Raw genomic sequence first — 17,912 nt, forward strand, 5'->3', positions numbered from 1 at the left:
TTCGAGGAGTTTATCAAGCAATGTTCACATTAGTCAGAGAATCCAGAAATGGTAGTCCTCAAGAAACTATTGTTTTTCCATATTTACCAATTTAATCATTATTGTGCCAGTTTCAAATCTTTATCAATACTTTTCATTAGATAAAACTATTACTTTTATAGCCACTTAACACTATTTTAAAAATATATTTATTTAAAACAAAATTCTATGCTAATACCATAAAGGAAAGTCAGAATAATAAATAGGTTAAGAATACAAAAAAATTAAAATATTAAATTTAATGAAAGTAGTATATTGCTAATTCTTGCCAGGAGACATTTGTTCACTTTTAAAAAGACAGCCCAGCGGCTGGGGACATAGCTCAGTTGGTAGAGCGCTTGTCTCAAATGCACAACGCCATGGGTTCAATCCTCAGTAATACACACACACACACACACACATACAGAGACCAGACAGTTGTAAAAAGTGTAAAAGAAAAACTGTAGTACAACATGAATATAGTCTTAAAACTTTGTTAAGTACTTGAAAATATCTGGAGACTATCATGCTAAGTGAAATAAGCCAATCCCAAAAACCAAAAGTTGAATGTTCTCTTCTGATATGAAGATGCTAACACACTACAAGGTGGAGGTGAAAAGAATAGAAATTCATGGATTAGACAAAGGGGAATGAACAGAAGGGTGTGGTAGATGGGAATAGGAAAGACAGTAGAATGAATCAGACATAACTCACCTGTATTCATATATGAATACATAACCAGTGAAATTCCACATCATGTACAACCACAAAAATGGTATTCTAATTAGAATAAGTTATATGCCATGTATGTATAATAAGTCAAAATACACTACTGTAATGTATATTTTAAAAGAACAAAAAAAAGAGAAAGAAAACCTAAGAAAAAAGAAAAACAAAAATAAATAAATAAATAAATAAAAACATAATTTCTTTGTCTATATGATCCAAGGCTACATAACCACATTCACATCATTCATGTGCCACCTAAAACCCTCTCAGCTCTCATTGGTGTTACACACAGTTCATGAAGCACTGGCCTCAGTTTTATAGTCCTCCGACTTCCCTGTTTCTCATCTATTCTTTAAACATGAAAGATGCAGAGAAACAAATGAATTCAAGAAGAGAATTTTGAGAAAGCCTAGGACAAGTTGCCCACTTTTGCAGGAGAAGTACATAAGGAATAAGAATTGGAGTTCTCTAGGCTTTTAGTTTCACATGAGTTTAATTAATTTGGGAATATTTTTGTACCAACTGTAAGGGTTCTATGAGGGATATGTTTAAAACTCTTCTACCCTTCAATCAGAACTTTTTTCGAATGCTATGTATTTCTTTTCTTATTACTGCTCAGATCTTAAATCCCATGAAAAACTGGAATCAAGGTTAATATAAAATGTTTATTTTAATGTAAGAATTTAATCTCCATGATACTTTTGTATTATAAGATCATTTAATATCTATGAAAATTGTTATTTTAATTTATTTATTTTATTACTGCACAGAGGAAACAAGCCAGATTCTATCTCTGTATTCTATGATGAAGACTCTGAGAGTGGTCCTTTCCTGACTGATGACAGCCACGGTTTGTGCTGTAAGTTTGGGATGAAAAGTCACCTTTCGTTCCCTACATATTATATATAACTAAACACAATTAAACTGGATGCAGTGGTGTATAGCTGTAATCCTAGCTACTCGGGAGGCTGAGGCAGAGGAACCCCAAGTTCAAGGCCAGCATGGGCAACTTAGCAAGATCCTGTCTCAAAATAAAAAAAAATAAAAAGGACTGAGGATGTAGCTCAGTGGTAGTGCACTCCTAGATTTAATCTCCAGTATAAATAAATATAAACAAATAAATACTATCAAGAAGACTGGAAGATAGAGATGAGGTATGTGTTATTATATATATATGTGTTATATATACATATGTATATGTGCATATTCACACACATACACACACATACTGATAATTTCAAGGGCATCATGCCCCCTAGATGTCTATATGGATAAGTAAATTAATAGAACAGAAATAAACAGATCACTATGTTGAATAAATATTTAAATCTTACCAATAAAATATCAGGAGAATTAGAAAAATTTTCTCAATGGATTGTGTAACTTCACATCATCTAGAAATTTTTAACTTTTTTTTAATTGTTGTTTGTGGGTTTGATTTGTTTTACCCTCATCTAAAATGCTGTGATAATGTAGGTGAGCAGTTATTTCTTGTATATATATATATATATATATATATATATATATATATATATATATGTATATATATATATATATATATATATACACACACCCATATACATATGTATACATATATATGTTTTTAATTTTTTATTTATTTTAATTTGTTATACATGACAATAGAATGCATTTATGAACTTGGTTATATTATACATAGATGGGATATAATTTCTCATTTTTCTGAGTATACTTTTTTTAAATTTTAAAAAACTTGTTTAATTAGAATTAATAGCCTAATTTGGATCTCCTACATCAGAAAAAAAGAGATTCAGCTATTGAAGTGAATATTAATGGCCTGAACTTTTCCTTTAGAGAAATTTTTAATTAATTTTTTTATTTATATGTGACAGCAGAATGCATTACAATTCTTATTACACATATAGAGCACAATTTTTCGTATCTCCAGTTGTATACAAAATATATTCACACCAATTCATGTCTTCATACACGTACTTTGGATAATAAGGTCCATCACATTCCACCATCATTTCTAACCCCATGCCCCCCACCTCTCTACCCTATCTAGAGTTTCTCTATTCCTCCCATGCTCCGCCTCCCAATCCTACTATGAATCAGCCTCCTTATATCAGAGAAAACATTTGGCATTTGGTTTTTCAGGATTGGCTAACTTCTAGCATTATCTTCTCTAACTCCATCCATTTACCTACAAATCCCATGATATTGTTCTCTTGCTAAGTAATATTTCATTGCATATATATATGCCACTTTTTTATCCGTTCATCTATAAAGGGCATCTATAGTTTAGCTATTGTGAGTTGTGCTGCTATAAATTTTGATGTGGCTGTGTCCCTGTACTGAGTATACATGTTGTAGAATCATATTGGTCATGTAGTCGCATATATACATACAGTAAGAATGTCTGTTTCATTATACTATCTTTCCTATCCCCACATCCCCTCCCATCACTTCCTTCTACCTAATCTAAGGTAATGTTATTCTTCCCTAGTGTCCCCTGCCTTATTGTGAATTAGCATCCACATGTTAGAGAAAACATTCAGCCTTTGGTTTTTGTGGGGTTGGCTTAATTTGCTTAGCATGTTATTCTCTAACTCCATCCCTTTACTGGCAAATGACATAATTTCATTCTTCTTTAAAGCTGAGTAATTTTCCATTGAGTATATTTACCATATTTTTTTTATTCATTCATCTATTGAGGGACACTTAGGTTGGTTCTATAGTCTACCTATTGTGAATTGAACATTGATGTGTTTATGTCACTATACTATGCTGATTTTAGGTCCTTTGAGTATAAACCAAGGAGTGGGATAGTTGGATCAAATGGTGGTTCCACTCCCAGTTTTTTGAGGAATCTCCATACTGCTTTCCATAGTGGTTGCACCAACTTGCAGTCCCACCAACAACGTATTATGAGTGTACCTTTGTCACCACATCTCGCCAACATTTGTCATTGCCTGTATTCTTGATGATTGCCATTCTGACAGGAGTGAGATGAAATCTTAGAGTAGTTTTAATTTGCATTTCTCTAATTGCTAGAGATGTTGAACACACTTTTATATATTTGTTGACCAGTTGTATTTCTTTCTGTGAAATGTCTGTTCAGTTCCTCAGCTGACTTACTGATTAGGTTATTTGGTTTTTTGGTATTAAGTTTTTTGGTTCTTTATATATCCTAGAGATTAATGCTTTATCAGAGGTGCACGTGGTAAAGATTTTCTCCCAATCTGTAGGCTCTCTCCTCACGTTATTAATTGTTTCATTTGCTGAGAAAAAGCTTTTTAATTTGAATCCATCACAATTATTGATTCTTGATTTTACTTCTTGCACTTTAGAAGTCGTTTTAAGGAAGTCAGGTCCTAGATCAACATGGTGAAGATTTGGGTCTATTTTTTTCTCCTATTAGGCAGAGGGTCTCTGTTTTAGTGCCTAAGTCTTTGATCCACTTTGAGTTGATTTTTGTGGAGGTTGATAGAGGTTTAAATTCATTTTGCTACATATGGATTTCCAGTTTTACCAGCACCATTTGTTGAACAGGGTATCTTTTCTCCAGTGAATGATTCTGGCACCCTTGTCTAGTATGAAATAACTGTATTTATGTGGGTTTGTCTCTGTGTCCTCTATTCTGTAACAATGGTCTATAAGGCTATTTTGGTGCCAATACCATGCTGGTTTTGTTACTATAGCTCTGTAGTATTGTGATGCCTCTGCTTTACTTTTCTTGCTAAAGATTGCTTTAGCTATTCTGTGTCTCTCATTTTTCCAAATAAATTTCATGATTGCTTTTTCTATTTCTATGAAGAATGTCATTGAGATTTTAATAGAAATTGCATTAAATATGTATAACACTTTTGGAAGTATGGCTATTTTGACAATATTAATTCTTCCTATCTAGAAGCATTAGAGATCTTTCCATCTTCTGAGGTTTTCCTCAATTTCTTTCCTTAGTGTTCTGTAGTTTTCATTGTGGAGGTCTCTCACCTCTTTCGTTAGATTGATTCCCAGGTTTTTTGTTTTGTTTTATTTTGTTTTGTTTTTTGTTTGTTTGTTTGAGGCTCTTGTGAATGGAGTAGTTTTCCTAATTTCTCTTTCAGTGGATTCATTGCATGTGTACAGGAATTCATTTGATTTATGGGTGTTCATTTTATAGTAATATTTGAGTTCTTCTTTACCCTTTAATTTTTTTCTTTTGTCTAATTGCTCTGGCTAGAGTTTCAAGGATAATGTTGAATAGAGATGATAAAAGAGGACATCCTTGTCTTGTTCAAGTTTTTAGTGGGAATTCTTTCAATTTTTTTTTAATTTAGAATGATGCTGGCCTTGGGTTTAATATATATAGCTTTTACAATGTTGAGGTATGTTCCTACTATTCCTAGTTTCTCTAGTGTTTTCAACATGAAGGTGTGCTGTACTTTGTCAAATGTTTTTCTGCACCTATTGAAATAATCATGTGATTCTTGTTTTTAAGTCTATTAATATGATGAATTACATTTATTGATTTCCATATGTTGAACCAACCCTGCATCCCTGGGATGAATCCCACTTGATCATGGTGCACTTTTTCTTAATATGTTTTTGTATGTGATTTTCCAGAATTTTATTGAGAATTTTTACATCTATGTTCATCAGGAATATTAGTCTGAAGTTTTCTTTCCTTGGTGTGTCTTTGTCTGGTTTTAGAATCAGAATGTTTTTAGGCTCATAGAACGAATTTGGAAGGATTCTCTCCTATTCTATTTCATGAAATACTTTGAGGAGTATTGGTGTTAATTCTTCTTTGAAAGTCTTATAAAACTCAGCTAAGAATCCATCTGGTCCTGGGCTTTTCTTGGTTAGTATGATTTTGATAGCATTTTCTATTTTAATACTTGAAATTGATCTGTTTAAATTATGCATGACCTCCTCATTCAGTTTGGGTGGGTCATATATCTCTAGAAATTTGTTGATGTCTTTGATACTTCCTATTTTATTAGAGTGTAGATTTTCAAAATAGCTTCTAATTATCTTCTGTATTTCAGACATGTCTGTTGTGATATTTCCTTCTTCATCTTGTATTTTAGTAATTTGAGTTTTCTCTCTTTTTCTCTCCATTAGCATGACTAGGGATTTATTTATTGTATTTATTTTTTCAAAGAACCAACTTTTTGTTTTGACAATTTTTTCAATTATTTTTTGTTTATTTGTTTCAATTTCACTTATTTTAGCTCTGATTTTAATTATTTCTTGTCTTCTACTTCTTTGATGTTGATTTCTTCTTCTTTTTCTAAAGCTTTGAGGTGTAATGTTATGCCATTTATTTGTTGACTTTTTATTCTTTTAATGAATGCACTCAATGAAACAAACTTTCCTCTTAGAACTGCTTTCATAGCATCCCAGAGATTTTGATATGTTGTATCAGTGTTCTCATTTACCTCTAAGAATTTATTTTATTTCATCCTTGATTTCTTCTACTATCCATTAATAATCCAACTGTTTATTATTTAGTCTCCACTTGTTACAGTAGCTCCTATTTTTTATTTTATCATTGATTTCTAATTTCATTCCATTGTGGTCTGATAGAATGCAGGGTATTATCTCTGGATTTTTTGTTTTGTTTTGTCTTGTTGTTTGTTTGTTTTGGGTATTTACTAAGAGTTGCTTTACAGCATAAGATATGGTCTACTTTAGAAAACAAGCCATGTACTCCTAAGAAGAAAGTATCCTTGCTCATGGATGGATGAAATATTTTATATATATCTGTTAAGTCTAAATTATTGATTGTATTTGTATCCTTATTTCGTTTTTGTTTAGAAGATCTGTCCAGTAGTGAGAGAGGTGTGTTAAAGTCACCCAGTATTATTGTATTGTGGTCTATTTGACTCTTGAAATTGAGAAGGGTTTATTTGATGTACATAGATGCTCCATTATTTGGAATAAATATTTATAATTCTTATGTCCTGCTTGTATAAACTTCCCTTAAAAAGTATGAAATGTCCTACTTTATCTCTTCCGATTAACTTTTATTTTAAATCTACTTTATCTGAAATGAGAATAGAAACCCCTGCTTATTTATGCAATCCTTTATCTCTTCTGATTAACTTTTATTTTAAATCTACTTTATCTGAAATGAGAATAGAAACCCCTGCTTATTTATGCTTATTTATGCAATCCAATAACTTTTATTTTAAATCTACTTTATCTGAAATGAGAATAGAAACCCCTGCTTATTTATGCAATCCATATGAGTGATAAGTTTTTTTCCCATCTTTTCACCTTCAACCTGTGGATGTCTTTGCTATGGGTGAGTCTCTTAAAGACAGCATATTATTGGATCTTGCTTTTAAATTCAATCTGCCAGTCTGTCTTTTGATTGATGAGTTTAAGCCGATAACATTCAAGGTTATTATTGAGATATGACTTGTATTCCCTGTCATTTTGATCTATTTCTGGTTTTTGATTTGTCTTAGTTTCTCATTTGGTTGAATGTCCCTTTAGTGTAGATCCTCCCTTTACTGGTTTTCACTTTTTTTCCCACTCTGTAGTGTAGGCTTTCTAATTGTGAATTCTTTTAATTTCTGCTTATAATGGAATGTTTTAATTTCATCTTCAAATCTGAAACTTAATTTTTTAATTTCATCTTCAAATCTGAAACTTAATTTTTCTGGATATAAAATTCTTGTTTGGCATCCATTTTCTTTCAGAACTTGAAATACATTATTCCTGGACCTCTTAGCTTTGGGGGTCTGGGTTGAGAAATCAGTTGAGATTGAATTGATTTCCCCCTATACGTAATTTGATTTTTTTCTCTCACAGCCTTTAAGATTTTATCTTTATTCTGTGTGTTATTCATTCTCATTATAATGTATCTTTGTGTGGGTCTGCTGTAATTTTGTATATTTGGAGTCCTGCAAGACTCTTGTATTTCAAATTCCATTTCATTCTTTACATTTGGGAAATTTTCTGCTATTATATCATTGAAAATACTGTGCATTCCTTTTGTTTGTACCTCTGCTCCTTCATTTGTTCTGATAACTCTTAAATTTGGTCTTTTTATGTTATCCCATAATTCTTGGATGTCCTTTTCATGGTTTCTTACCATCTTCTCCACATGTTCATTTCTACTTTAAAGACTATATATTTTGTTTTCATTGTCTGACGTTTTGCTTCCAAGTGGTCTAGTCTGTTGGTGATGCTTTCTATTGAATTTATAATTTGCTTTACTGATTCCTTCATTTCAAGAATTTCTTCCTGTTTCGTTTGTTTGTTTGTTTTTCGTGATCTCTAACTCTTTATTGAAGTGGTTTTTCATTTCCTATATTTTTCTTTGATTTTACTTCTTTTACTATCCTTTCCTTCACATATCAATTTAACTGTATACAGTCTGAACTCCTTGGACATTTCTTCTACTGTGTTATCAGTAGCTTCTGTTGTTGAAGCATATTGGTTTGTTTGGAACATTTTATTTCCTTGTTTTTTCATGTTGTTATTGTTTTTCCATCTGAAACTATGGATCTAAGGCAGGATAAATTCTACCCTGTAGACCTATAGTGTCCCTTAAGGTTTCTAGTGCTTCTCCTCTACTGGTGAGACCAATATCAACAGCACCCAGTATACACAATATATACCCTTAAATCTGATAGCTCCCACTAAGGCATCTATTGTTTTCTCATATTTCACATAATAATACAATAAAAATGCAAAACACCATTCATATATCATTGTCCTTCACACACTGATGCATAAAAAACATCGTATTCCAAATATGGTAGGGAGATTAGTGAATCAGAAAATATAATAAAATAAAATAAATCTTGCTGGAAAGTCAAACTGTCTCTGTCAGTTTCTCAGCCCTGTCTCTAATGTCACTCAGGATCACCAAACCCAGATCAGCCCTCACAAACCCAGTCTCTATCCCACCAATCTGGGCTTCAGATACCTCAGGCTTGGCCATGTTGCAGTCTCAAGATCTCAGTGCTGCTCCTACTTGCAGAAAAACCACTAGGGATACACTCATGCAAAGGAGCAACCCCGAGATACAGCAGCAAGACAAGGGCCATCAGCACTCTCAGCTGGAAAACCTCAGGCTCCTCCAAACCCACAGTCATCCCCACATTGGACCACAGGTCCCAACTGGAGTTCCCAGTCAGAGGCTTCTGTGATGGTAAACCTACTGGCATCCAGACCCCAGGCCCTGGCTGGTGTCCCAAAATGGGTGCAGCCACAAGCAACCAAACCTGGAATCTCTCCCAAAGCAGTCCTCTAGGCCATGGTAGCAGCAGTAGTGGTGGTGATTGTTGGCAGCAAGCAGCAAGTCAGCAGTTGCAGCGGCTGCATAGGCACCTGTGGGGACAGCGACACCAGGCAATCTCCAGGATCAGCAGCAGTGCTGGCTTCAGTTGAATTTAGGGCAGCGGTTTCTTCTGTGGCAGCAGCACCCAGAAAGAAGGCCTCCAGATGACCTCAGGCTGGCAGTAGGGGAATCAAAGGCAGCAGCAATGGGGGTAGCAGTGCAGGTAGTGGTTGATTGACAGGAGACTTCCGGTTCAGGGGCAGTAACCTCAGAGGTAGGGAGAAGGTAACCAAGGCCCAAGGTCTTTCCCAGAGAAGAGACCTCCAGGCATGGCACCAGCATCTGCAGCAGACTCTTGGTATACTTTTCAAGGTTAAAATACTTTCATTTAACAAAAGGAAAGGCCAGGGCAAGGGGCATAGTTCAGTGGTAGAGCACGTATTTAGCATGCTTGAGGCCCTGGGCCAATCCCCAACACAGGAGAATGTGCGAGCATGTGCATGCTCACACACACACACACACACACACCTTTATTACCTCCCATTAGTCACCATTAATATCTATATTAGTCATGTTTTCCTACTTGTTGGTGCCTATTTGCCAAGATCACAGGCCTAGAGGACTGCTCTCATCTTTATATGGTTATCTTCTCGGTCAATCTGTCTGATTTCTCCACACTCCTGACTTCTTCACCATCCTTTTGTCCAGTATTCCATCCCCTCAGGGCCATATGCTCATCCTTAATACAATAAAATCAGGTGAACTAATCCTTACTAACTTCTTCCTAAATATGCTATTAAATCTTCAGTAAGTATTATGTAACCAAATACAGTAAATCGTAGTTTAATTCCAGAGAGATTTTATAATGTGACCAAAAAGAAGTGGCATTGATTTTACCATAATCTGCATCCTTAGTAGACTTGGTCACATCTGACTAGCTTCTCATTTGCATATAGAATTCCAGAAGGTCTTAATGGGGTACCTCCCTTATGAGTCTGCTGAATGAGAAGACATCTATTAGGCTGGTTATATAGAAGGACTTAGGTGAAGATGACTCCATGCTAACACTCATGGCTTGTTACATCATCTCATTCTGAATATTTGTCTAATCCTTTAATGAGCAAGCAGCATTATCTTTAAAATTCATTCAATCTATTATGAGATAACTAATATTAATATTCACTTTATAAAGCATAAAACTAGGATTAGGGAGAAGATGCACTCCACACTCTTCTTTTTTTTTTTTTTTCACTTTGCTTCCATATGTTGAACCCTTGAATCCACTCCTAATTCTAATTCTGTGAGTACTTACTTAGTATACATCATGGTCCCCAGTCTTGCCCCAGTTGTGTAATGGCATGTTTGAAAGCCTACAAAAAAGTTCTTGTGTGTTATTATTTCTATGAGTTTTCAATTTATACAAATAATTCTGCCCAGAAGTATTAACAACCATCAGAAGTATAAATTAGTTCAATTTTTTAATTTTAAAAAGAAGCATATTGCAGTAAAAAATACATCCACTGAAGCTTTATAGCTGTCACTAGGATAGGAAGAATAAAGATAGCAACATATATATTATGCTAGCTTAGCAAAGAGAAAAAAAATAATTTGTATAGTTGAATGAACATGAGAATATTATGAATTGAAGTATACTATATGGTACATAAATGGTGTAAGTGTCATGTATATTGAACATCTTATAATTACAAGAAGAATTTAATTGTACTATAATCTGTTTTTTGCAACTGACCTATACATTGGATTCCATACAATATAATGAAGTTCATTCTATAGTAATCAAAAACCTTGGTGCATAAAAGGACCTAATACATCAACAAAACCAGTCTCCTCTCTTTAGAGGTGAGGGCTTGCAGATAAATTAGGGTGAAATGTGTAGCACAGTGCCTGATGGCTTGTCAGTACAGCACTGGAGCTCTGGTGTCTTGTTTTCCTAGAAGTAGGGATGATCCTCTACCCATCTGTGAATACCATACAGTAATATAGAAGAAATCATAGAGGGAGGTGACTTTGACTGCTCCAGCATCACTAAAGAGTATTCTGATTAATCAAATAGTCCATATAGCATGAGCCATACACAAAATTTTATTTTTCAAAGAATTTGATTTTTTTTCCAAAAAATTCAACTTTTCAACTTTTGAATATGCATAACAGAAACTAAATGATACGTAACAATCATATGAAGAATTTAAAAGATCCCATGATATCTCAGCATTAGTGGAACTAGAGTGCCAGTTATAAACCAACCACTTTGAGCCCTGACTTCACCTGTCTAGCTGTGTGATCTTAGGCATCTAATTTTACTGCCCTCTGCAGTGTTCACAGTGACATCATAATAGTAAACTGTACACAGGTACTCAGCATAGGGATGTTGATATGATTAGTTAATTTATACACAGTAGACACTTAGAGTACTTCTTAGCATACAAAAGAAGCATGGTAAATATTTTTAATTATTTCTGCAGTTAACATAAATTTTAGATATTGTGTAGACGTTGTAGATGCTTGATATGTTTTTAGAATCACTTCAGGGCATGCTCTGGAAGATGTTTATTACTAATTGTGATAGCAACATATTTAAACATATATCACTTGCCTCTTTTTATTAAAAAAAATAAAATAACCTAAAATATTATTGACTATGTTTGTTGCTCGAATGTCAGATGACTCTGAGTGAACATTAATTTCATCTATGTCGATATGCCAGCCTATGTAACACACGTGTGTGTTAAACATACAGTTTAAACTGCCTTTTAGATCAATTTTCAACCTGTTGCCTCTCCTTGAACTCTTGCTGAAACAAGGACAATTTATCTGTTATTAATGAATAATAACTTTTCATTCTGCTTTGTTTCAGCTAACCCATGGAGCTGTCACAATAAAGGTGACAACCATGAGATTTTGCAAGATCAATGCAGTGACAAAGAATTGCAAACCACTTGTAAGGACATATGATAGTGTAAACACAATGAAATAATATATATTTGGTCCTTGGCATTTGTGTATAAAGTAATAATCATTTTTTAGTCAGAATGGTTTGTGTAATTTTAAAATACAAATTTCCGTGTATTCCAGGATTTAGATTTACAATTATGCTGAAATGAAAGCATCTTCAGGCACAACTATAATGGAATGGAACCATCTTTTGGGAAAGTTATGCTTTAAGTTGTTAACCAAAATTTATATAATATCTAACATCAGTAATATTAGGCATAGGCTATAAAATTGAATTTATTTTCTCATTTATGATTTTCTATTGATTTCATTGGCTTTTAGAAATAATTATCAAAAATAATTTTTCAAACACACACCCCTCTTTTAATGTTTAAATAAACATTGGTCACTTTATGTAGTTTTTCTACCAATAAGAATAATTAACAAACAGCTAACTTGGTACTTTTTGTTTGCTTTTTGCCCTTATATAATATCATATCCTTTGTCTACAGGGCCTCATTCTGAAAGCTAGAATTCAATTCACAATTCCCTTGCGAACATTGCAAGTAAAAAGTATCTTGCTAACTGCTCAGATTTGTCTGAGTTTCATTTGACTTAAGGATAGGAATTTACGTATCCACTTGCCTCTAACTATTAAAAATTACTAGTCATACCAAATAACAGCTGACATTTACTTAAAAATGAATGCCTTCACAGTGATGATTTTTTGTTTGTTTGTTGTTTAGGAAAAAATATATTTAGTTACTTAGGCTCAGTTTAAATTAAAGATAACTAGAGCTCTTTCTTGATTGAGAAAGGATCAACTCATGCATAATCCTTTCTAGTTACAGATCTACCAAATGGACTTTTAAAATATTAATTCATGGTATATTCAAGCTAGAACAGTCTCTTCTTTATTTATCAAATCTGTGATGTTTGATTTATACCTGATATAAATTGTTCAGGAACATTTCTGCTTTTCACATGACCCTTTCTATTTCTTTTCCAAATTTACTCCCTTCCCTCAAAAAAAAAAAAAAAGCATTGCATTTTGACAATATTGCATTTGTGTAGATGACTGAAAAAAAGGAAAGCGAAATACAAAGAAATGGGTGAGTGAGAAATGAAAGACAGAGACCAAGCAGAGATACACACCAGAGTTTATTTGTCAGAGCTGACAAATAAAGGCATATCTCTCCATAGACCCAGAGAGAAGACAGACTTGGGGTTAGAAACTTTTATGGGGCAGGCTCAGGGATTAGAGCCAGGTGGGTCCTAATACTGTTGGTTAAGGGTGGAGTTGGTATGAGGGAGTGGTAAGCCTTTCTCAGAAATGTCCTTGGGCAGGAAAGAGAGATTTTTCTTTAAATGGAAGCTGTCACTTAAGATGGCCATCCAGATGCTAAGCAGGGACCTTACAATGATAGTAAATAAGATAAAATAAATATATTTTCTAAGATGCTCTTATTCATCTTTTATTAATGATAAACCTATCACATTGAAAATTGAAACTAAAAAAGCCTATTATACATGTGTTCATCAACATAAAGAATTTGTCTTCTCCTAGTTCACAAAATATAATATTTTAAGTACCTACAAAACTAAATACTAAAGAATAGATTGATATGTTGACTTATATGTATAACTGGTACACTGTGTTACAGAACTGGAAATGAGACAATGAAAAAGGTATACTTCAAGCTAAGGAATTATTCAGAAGTTTAGAGTATCCCTGAACTATAAATGAACACCAATGTCTTTAGTTATTGTTTTTTGTCTGTTTATTTTCTTCAATTTTTAAATTCTAAGGCCTTTGGTTTTTACCACCAATGAGAAATAAAAAGTCCTTTTGAACTAAAATTGACAAAATCCTTTATATTTCTATTGGTCTGTATAGCCCATCGATGTTTTTAAACATTTAAAATCTCTTTTACTGAAAAAAAATGCACATAAAATTTTAAAGATTTACATAAAAATATGAGTCAAATTTACATGTATTGATAATCCTACCACACAGAAATGATAATCAAAGTAATCACTCATATAATTTTCACCCTGTGATCAGAACCAGTCCTAGACATTATGAGAACCAGAGCTGATAATTGAGTATATTGGCTTTCTTTCAAAATTTAAATATGAATGAAATCTGGTTTATATAAAAAATACAAGGAAGCCCTAAATGAACAAGAAAACTAAAGTGGCCATCACAAGCCACAATATCCTTTAGATACTGCTTATAATGTACATTCAGCATCAGGAAATACTGCTTAAAAGGACATTTTATTGAACTAGCTAGGTAATTCATGAAAGTAGTTTAGGATCCAAATCTAGAAAGTGGTAGCAGATGCCCTCAGAAGTAGGACTGTTTAGGTGTTGGTCACAGAGTGGTGTTGTCTCCATAGGAGCAGAGTTTATGGATTCTCTGAAGTGAAAGAAAAGCAAAATAAAGCGCCGGCAAAGAACCAAGAAGCCTTGAACAGTTAATTTAAGGCCACAAAATACCCTAATAAATGTGTCCATTATTCCATGTCAGGGTAAGTCCTAAGTGAACTAATCTTTAATGCTGGGAGCTAAGAACAAACAATGTCAAGTAAGCAGATTTACCCTCAGGTTTTTCTTGGGGTTTTTCGTTTGTTTTTGGTAGTTGGAAATGTATTTGTGAGAGGAAAGATCTGAGGTTGATGCATTGTGTCAAGAAGACACTACTGTAAATAAAAAATAGCTCTGGCCATAAAAATAATCCAGTGCCCACTTGATGAAGAGTCTCCATATAAATGCAAACCTAAGTAGAGATCGCACTAGAGAATGCCTGCTGATTTGCTTTTCCTACATGTACAGTGGTTCCAGAATACAAGCTTACTGCATTCAAAAAATCTTTTTTAAAACATGAAACAATAGACACTTAATTTCTCGTTTAAAGTGACTCTTTTTCACAGATGTGTCTGTAGATAAATAGTGTGAGAAATACCAAGTCTGGTGGTCCATTTTCAGAATATAGTATTCAGCCTTAATTGGATCCAATTGTAGCCCTTCCCTTTTGCCTGACCTAATTCTAAACATTAGCCAATCACGTGGATTGTAACTCCAAACTCCCCAATCAGAGTGAAGGGCAGCGCTGCCATTAGGTCAGACTAAACCTGGCAGACTGCTTGGCCAGGTGTGTTTGCTAGCCAGGTTCCTGAAATACAGCCTTTGGCAGAAGTTTTGCCTTGCCCACCAGCTTTCCAGCACGCATTTGATTTCTTACTGCACCTAGTTATTTCTAAAAAACAGACTCATGATTCTGACTTTCATAAACACCATAAATTCAGTGGCAGATCCCATAAGCCCAGTCTCCCTATATGAAGGTGTTTTTCCTGAGCACCTCTTGATTTTGTTCAATAATATCACATATTGCTTCTTTCTGTTAGTCCACAGAAAGTTCTCAATAAATATTTTCAGTGAATAGTGAGTTAAAGGAGGATATAGAGAACACACTGACTCACCAAAATAAGTTCCTTAGTTACAATCTGCAGGAACCAAATCCTCTCGAAAGCAAAAAAAAGAGAAAGAAACCAGGAAGCTCACAAAATCAAAGATTAGAAACCCAAAGGTCAGGATACACATCCCACCACCTCACCTGATGTCAATGAATCATTTTGCATAACTCCCCCATGATTTTTTAAATTCCTGATTTAAAAAAAAAAAAATCAATTGACAAAAGTCAAACTCACAGTCTTTAAATGCCAAGATGGAAGGAGGTAAGAAGGAGGAGCTGGAGAATCAGAAGGTGGCATTGGAGGAGGGCAGGCTGCAGAAATTTGCATCTGGTTTCCAGAGATTAATTACCAGGCAGTTGGCCTCTTAGGAGTATGCAGCTGAAATGAAAGAGAAGTCACCAAAACTAGGTGTGGCCATGAGCAAGCTGCTTTTCAAAGATAAGGTGGGAACTGAAGGGCTTCCTGGAAAACATGACAGATCTTTACTTTTTTTTTCCTTTCTAGAACTTGGTCTCATTCCTTACCACATTTTATCAGTATACCTCAGCTTGATGAGCTTAGGCATTAATAAGTCTTCCGAGTAAGCATTTGATAGCATTTTTAACATTCACAGGCACCTGATACTTACCAAGCTCTTTACATGTGCTAACTATAATAATCCTTTGAACAGTCCAGCAAGGTAGTTTTTTCTCCTTTTTTCTTCTCCATAAAATGACCACCAGTTTATTCCACCATATACTTACTCCCCACTTCCATCCACATACTCACTAGAGACCAAGGCAATAGATCTGCTCAGTCTTTGACTAAAGCCTCCAAAACTGTGAACCAAAATAAACTTTCTTTCTTATAAGTTAATTGTCTCTGGTATTTCATTATTGTGATGGCAAGCTAATACAGAGGGATATTTGTGTGGGTTAGGAGAACAGAACTTGTGGAAAGAGTGTTTCAATTAGAGAGAAAAATCATGCACAAGGATCTAAATTAAACAGCTCTTTTCCAGGTCATACATGATAAAACATATGAAAGTCTACATTCGGAATAAAGGCAACAAACCTGAACTCCAATAGGGTTGTCAAATCCCTCAACAACCCTATCACCTGTCCAGATAGAAACTTCTGTCCTCCATGTGCTGAGTGATTACTGAGATGATGAAAGTGTCACATAGAAACTGTGATGTAATTGATCTTGTGTTACTTTACCACTTCAATTTATTTGAACCACATTGATTTTGTTTAGAATGTTCTTACTCTGTATTATTTTTTACTTAGTTTTCACAAATACTTGTATAGTTTATTAATATAAATACGTAAAGTATATGACTTGCTGGTGTTCTCATGAAGACTCTTTAGACCACTACAAAAGAAGAAATCAAGTATCAATATCCATGGAAGTTTCAGAGTTAGGGTTTTGAGTCCACCCGTGCTGTGCCTATTATAAAGAACAATGGAAACAGCCATTTTTTTCAAGTCTTTGGATTGTACATTTATGAAATTTTAGGGATCATTTAATCCTAATATCTTCTGTTCCATTGTGGGAAAATGTACCAGAAAGACACACAAACACACATTTGCTGTTATTTTTTTAAATAAACATTTATTATGTTGTAGTATCAAGCCTACCAGTCATTTGTATCTCTCTTCTACATATTTTGTATAGAATCTTTTGGAAATAGGCATTAGTGAAAGGAATTTTATTTCACTGCTAGCTCTAAGTTCTCAAACACAGCCTATTATGCTATGAGGGCAATTTCAGATTAGAGACTGGAATCTCTCCATCCATTTAGTAGTTTTGAATTGCTTATGATCTTATTTACACCATCAGGATAATAGATCCACTATGTACTTGCTCATATTCCTTCTCTCCTTTTTTAAGACTAAAATGTATATCCCAATGCATTCGTGTATGTGTGTATATATTTGTTTATTTGTAAATACATTTGTGTAAATCAGAGTAAGAAGTCAAAAAATATTGTGTTAAATAAGCAAAACTGCTTTTTACAGTGCTATCTATTCCCCATTGCCAGTGAGATACTATTCAACAACTGGCATCCTGCAAATTGAATATAAGACCCTTAACAATTGAGCCCAGCTGAGAGTACAGCTTTATATTCACTCCTCCACTTCTCACCTGTGCTCCAGCTTTGTTTAACTCATTGATATTCCTCAAGCATGCCATGTTCTTCGAAGACCTGTGCTGTTCCTGCTACCAAAGATTCATTACTTTTTTATTTTCCATATCAATATCACCTCACATGTTAGTAGTTTTGGCCCAAAGCAAAGTGTATTAAAGTTGTTAGTCTCTATAATAATTTATGCTCTCTAGTACTTTTACATTATATTACGTATGTTACAGGTAAGATTACCATCTGCTATATTTATGTTCTCTAGTACTTTTATAACCACCATTCACAGTAATTTATTCACATATGTACATAACAGTAGACCTTTTATTATTTGTTTTTCTACCAC

The 17,912-nt window shown here is 34.0% G+C and overlaps 1 long non-coding RNA gene across 1 annotated transcript in view; it reads right to left on the minus strand.

Annotated features, from left to right (window-relative positions):
• LOC114095077 (uncharacterized) overlaps nucleotides 1–15,816 on the minus strand; it is a 42,390-nt gene extending 26,574 nt beyond the window's left edge. Inside the window, exon 1 of the long non-coding RNA XR_003583185.2 lies at nucleotides 15,679–15,816. This is a non-coding gene — a long non-coding RNA (uncharacterized lncRNA). The remainder of the gene's footprint in view (nucleotides 1–15,678) is intronic.
• Between the last annotated feature and the right edge of the window lie 2,096 nt (nucleotides 15,817–17,912).

The sequence above is a fragment of the Marmota flaviventris genome, chromosome 6 (assembly GCF_047511675.1).
Source record: "Marmota flaviventris isolate mMarFla1 chromosome 6, mMarFla1.hap1, whole genome shotgun sequence".
Classification (NCBI taxonomy): domain Eukaryota; kingdom Metazoa; phylum Chordata; class Mammalia; order Rodentia; family Sciuridae; genus Marmota; species Marmota flaviventris.